General features: G+C 41.7%; 1 non-coding gene across 1 annotated transcript; it reads right to left on the bottom strand.

The window, feature by feature from the left end:
* Positions 1-422: 422 nt before the first annotated feature.
* LOC141645167 (small nucleolar RNA R71) lies at positions 423-529 on the bottom strand. The gene has a single exon (XR_012544753.1). It is a non-coding gene; the product is annotated as a small nucleolar RNA R71 (small nucleolar RNA).
* Between the last annotated feature and the right edge of the window lie 4728 nt (positions 530-5257).

The following is a 5257-nucleotide window of genomic DNA, read 5'->3' on the forward strand; positions in this document are numbered from 1 at the left end:
ACCTATTTCTACTTCCTCACCGAGATCACACATCTCCGGACATGGCTGAAGAAGTGAGTATAGCCAGTCACTCTGAGCCGACAGCTGAGAATCTCTATAAAGGATTCGCATTACCAGGGACGGATAGGAAATTCGAGCCGAAACCGTCCTATATCAACTTGGTTGAGAGAAACCAATTCGGGGGAGCTGCAAATGAAGATGCAGCTAAACATATGGAGACATTCATTGATTACTGTTGTTCCATATCCCCACCGACCGGTGTGACCCAAGACCAGGTGAAGGAAACTATGTTCATATTCTCTCTTCGTGATGCTGCAAGGGAGTGGTACCGAGACTTGGATCGAGCTGCTAACGGGATTACTGATTGGAATTCGCTGGCCTTAGCATTTTACAAGAAATATTTCTCTGCCTCGAAGACCAATGCCATTAGAGCTCAGATCACGAGTTTTAAACAGGGTCCTGATGAGAATTTTCATGAGGCATGGGTCCGTTTGAAGAAGCTGGTGCGAACCATTCCGCACCATGGGTTTGAGAAGTGGAGCCTATGCAATCAATTTTATAATGGGCTTTATGACGATCAGAGGGCTATCCTGGATGCGGCAGCCAATGGCAGATTCCAGGAAAATGTTGGAGAGACTAAAGGGTGGAAAATTATTGATGATTTGGCCACCCATAAAGCTGAGTATGGAAATTCCAGAGGAAATCAAAGGAGAAGTGCTGAATCCCCTTCTGTAGCTGCATTAGAGGCTCTTACGGCGAGATTTGATAAGTACGAGTTGGGAGGAGCTTCAAAAGGAGGGATCTATCATGTGAACGCTGTTTCAGACGATCCTTTCGTCTGCAAGAGATGTGGAGGAGAAGGACATGTTTCAGACAACTGCAGCATTTCCTATGAGTCTTGTGCTGCTTTTTAACATTATAGGCAGACAAACACTTATTTTGAGCCGAATGTTCATTCGAATTTGAGGTGAAGTAGCCAAAATGTCCTAAATCCACCTCCACAGCAGCAGCAGCAGAATTATGTGCCCCCTCATAAGCAGCAGCAGCCGTACCAAAAGCCTCCGTATGTCCCTCAGCAGCAGCAGTAGTCCCAAGGTTCCGAATTTGCCGAGTTGAAAAATTTGTTGCTGAAAGAGTCTCAAGCTAGAGAGGCCGGGATGAATATGTTAGAGAGCCAAATTGCTCAATTGGCTAGCAAAAGTGCAACTCGAGCTCCGGGGCATTTACCGTCGCAGACGGATCAAAAGGAGACCCTAAATGCCATCACTTTGAGCAGTGGGTCTACCCTTGATGGGCCCGCTATGGTCGAGGAAGCTACTGAAAAAGATGAGGCGGAACCAAGCAAGAAGAAGGCAGTGATGAACAGTGGCAAGAAAAAGACGTCTACCAGGTATATCAGTCGATCGACTGACATACCCACTCGATCGACCAGTCTTCGAAATAAAACAGCTTCTGGTCCTATAGAAGTCAGTCGATCGACTGACATGCATGGTCGATCGATTGACTACGCTGCTGATGGTGAGTCTTTTCGTCCTCCAATGCCTAATAACTTGAGGGACCACTTGTTTCGAGGTACGACTACTCCGAAAATATTGAGGCAAGACCCAAATGCTGATGGGTCAGTCCCGGTTCCGAAGTACGACTCGATGACAATTAATGGTTCATTTTTTAGACGGTCTGAAGAAGGGTCGAGCTACAACAAAGAGAAGGTAGTGGATTTTCAGCCTAAATCCACCAATGCCGGCATGCGGGACTTAGAGGAGAGGGCTAAGTTGCTTCTTTCAGCCCCTTATCCAGAGAGATTGGTGCCGACGAAGGAACAGGTATCGTTTAACAAATTTGAAAATGTTATTCGTAGCTTAAATGTACAAGTTCCTTTTCTTGAGTTAGTTAATCAAGTGCCTGCTTACATGAAATTTATGAAGCAACTTTTGTCTAAAAAGAAGTCACTTGAAACTGTGCAATCTGTCGCACTAACTGAGGAGTCATGTTCATATTTGACCCATACTGCAGCTCATAAGCTAGAAGACCCAGGTAGCTTTTCAGTCCCATGTAGTATTGGCACCTTTTCTATTGAGAAGGCCTTGTGTGACCTAGGAGCCAGTATTAGTGTAATGCCCTCGAGTCTTGCTAGGAAGTTGAAATTGACTAGGTTTGTAGTCATAAACATGACAGTACAGATGGCTGATCGATCTGCGGTCCAGCCTATATGAGTCTTAGAGGACATTCCTGTGCAAATAAGAAAGTTCTTTTTTCCTGTTGACTTCGTTGTACTAGATATGCCCGAGGATGCCCACATTCCTATCATATTGGGTAGACCATTTCTGCACACTGCAGGTGCAGTTATAGATGTTGGTTCAGGGAATTTGACCTTCAAAGTAGGGAAACACTCCATTGTCTTTGCCAAGACAGCTAAGAAGAAAGACCCCATGTGGCCAGTCACTTGTTATCGGTTTCTGAAAAGAAATCTTATTTTGTGCTTTCTGATATGCCTGTCTCTATGCCTGTTTCTGCTATAACACCTCCGCCTCAGATTGGGAGCAAATTGGAGGAACATTCTTCTGTTTTGGATATTGCAGAAGCTGGTTTGGGGAAGGAAGTGCTGCATGTTGCTCCAGCTGTGAAGAAGCCAATCGTTCAAAGAGGCGGTTTAGGATGTCTTAGCTATGGCACTGACGAGGAGCCTGATGAGGAGTCAGTCAAAGTGAGGGAGTCCGACTTGGATTCTGATGAGCCGGACGAGGTCATTAATTGGGGAGATGCTGAAGCTGTTGATCCATTGAGTTTTGTGGATGTTGGAATTGAGAAGAGTGCAGCTGAAGAGATGACCACTGTAGAGGCTACTTCTTGTAGCCAGAAGCCGAGCAAGTGGGCTATTCCGTGGCCGTTCTTGATCAACTATTAGTTGATCAAATAAAACATTTTATTGCTTTCGTTAAACTCTTTTTATTGCTTTTGTGTGCACGAGACTTCGCATTTTAATAAGTTCGCTTAGGATTTTGAATACTTTAGACTATTGCTTTGGGATTTGCGCAATTTTGGGCGCGTTATTGTGTGTATTTGCAGGTTTATAGACCATATTAGCTCGAGTTATTGAGCTAATTCGAAGAAATCAGAAAGTTACAGCAGGTTTACCGGTCGATCGACTGGCCAATATAGTCGATCGACTGAGCGCTACAGTTCCAGGAGCTTCTGTTCCCTGTTCATCCTGGTCGATCGACTGGGTGATGTGGTCGATCGACCATGTTCGCTACTGTACCTGTTTTCGATCATTTCCCTGCTGTGTTTGGTCGATTTGCGGAGTTGAGAGAGTCTTTTATCCACTTTATTCTCCGACTCATTTCTGTTTTCTTCCGTTTCTTTATTTTACACATAATTTTGCGTTTCAATAATTGTTTTCTCGGATTACGCGTGGTATTTTCTGTCTTTTCAGGTACCTATGGTAGCACTGCTGGCTACTGAAACCTCGTAGCTCACGCTGGTTTGGGGAGGTTTCCTTTTGCTGCGCCTAAAGTCTTGTGAGTTTCCGAGTTCTTACTTCATGTCTTATTTAGTTAATTTAACGCAAATTCCCGTTCTCCTTTTATTTTATTACATGATTTTGCACAATGGGGACATTGTGTGATTTGGTTTGGGGAAGGGTTTTGCATTGCATTTCATCTGCTTGCATTCGCGTTTACATTGTTGTTTTGTGTTGTTGTCTATTTTCCCTTATATATACAAAAATCCCAAAAAAAATGATAAATTTCAAAAATTTCAAAAAATTGCACGTTTATTTTAGCATGTAGGTCGAGTCAGAACGGTAGTATTTCAATGATGATATTGCATTTGCAGTTGTTTATGCCTAAGCCGTGCTTAATTGACATGTTATTAGTAGAATCAATATGCATAGTCTACGAGTTTTCGTTAAATTCTTGCTGGACTTGAAACTTGACTTAGAATTTTGGCAAACTATTTTCATTTTCTGAGATTTAGAGCCTATAACTGGTGTTATTCATGACCGGTTTATCTAGGATTGTTAGTAGTTACTCCTTATGAGACATGTTATATTAATTTGCATAAATATGAACTTAATCTGCTGAATACCTGTATGCATTCGGTTTGTGGTTAGTTGACACATGTGGAAGAGGTCACCCCTTTTATTCATTTTGCCCATAAGCTCCACACTGCCAGAAATAGCCTTTTTGTCCTGTTAACTACATCCTACATTTAGCCTGCCCTTGTCAAGCTAGTAGTTTATGTTCTTGGGATTGTTACTTCATTTTTGGTAACTAATTCTCATTTTGAGATGTTGTTGGGAAGATGAAAAAGGAAGGAAAGAAAGAAGAAAAAAAATAGAATTGGAAAAAGAAAAAAAAAAGAAGAAAAGAAAAATTGATTCGAAAACAAACGCGTGCTGTACTGTAGAGGGCAGTCGATCGACTGGCCATCTTGGTCGATCGACCGAAGCCCGAGAAAAGAAAAAATCAAAATCACATGGTTGGAGTTTTGATTAGTTGGTGATTTTATTCCCATGCTTTATTATCATCATTTGGGGAATTACAATTATAATTTGGTTCCCTTAGTTACTTGCTTGGCTTTTAACTCTGTTTTTATCCAAATTTATTTTAGCCTCTTCTTACCCATACCTCACATATCCATATTTACCTCGGCATGTGTCATGGTCATCTGTTTGGTTGGAATGCATATGTACGGTTATAGAGATTATTTTCATATTAGATTGCAGGCATGTTCTTATAGGTCGTAGTTAGGTGAGTGTCACTACAAAATGAATTCTTTCTATCTTTATATTATTCACCTGTGCTTATGTGTGATATGAGCGACCCGTGAGAGTCCGATTTGATAAGTCTCTACAGTTGACGGTTCAGCAGGTTTTTAACGACTTCATAACTCGTTTGCATGATTCATATTACTAATTGATTGTTAGATTTTGCATTAAATTGGTTTAGGCTATACAGTTTGCATTTCGCTCTGAGATTGAACTCGTTCCATTAGGTTTTAGGATCGAGTCTAGTTCTTGCTTGGGGACAAGCAAGGGTTTGGTTTGGGAAAGTTTGATGCGTGTCATTTATATTATGTTTTACACCCCATTTTACACGCATTTCAGAGCTCATTTATGTAGTTTATGCTACTATTCTCCCTATTTCCGTCTACTTTCGTGTTTTTGTACATTATTGCAGAAATGTGAAGAATCCAGCGAAAATCAAGCTAAATCCGTCCCCGAGTACCGTGCATTGCATTTGACGTGAAGTATTTA

The sequence above is a fragment of the Silene latifolia genome, chromosome 2, assembly GCF_048544455.1.
Source record: "Silene latifolia isolate original U9 population chromosome 2, ASM4854445v1, whole genome shotgun sequence".
Lineage (NCBI taxonomy): Eukaryota > Viridiplantae > Streptophyta > Magnoliopsida > Caryophyllales > Caryophyllaceae > Silene > Silene latifolia.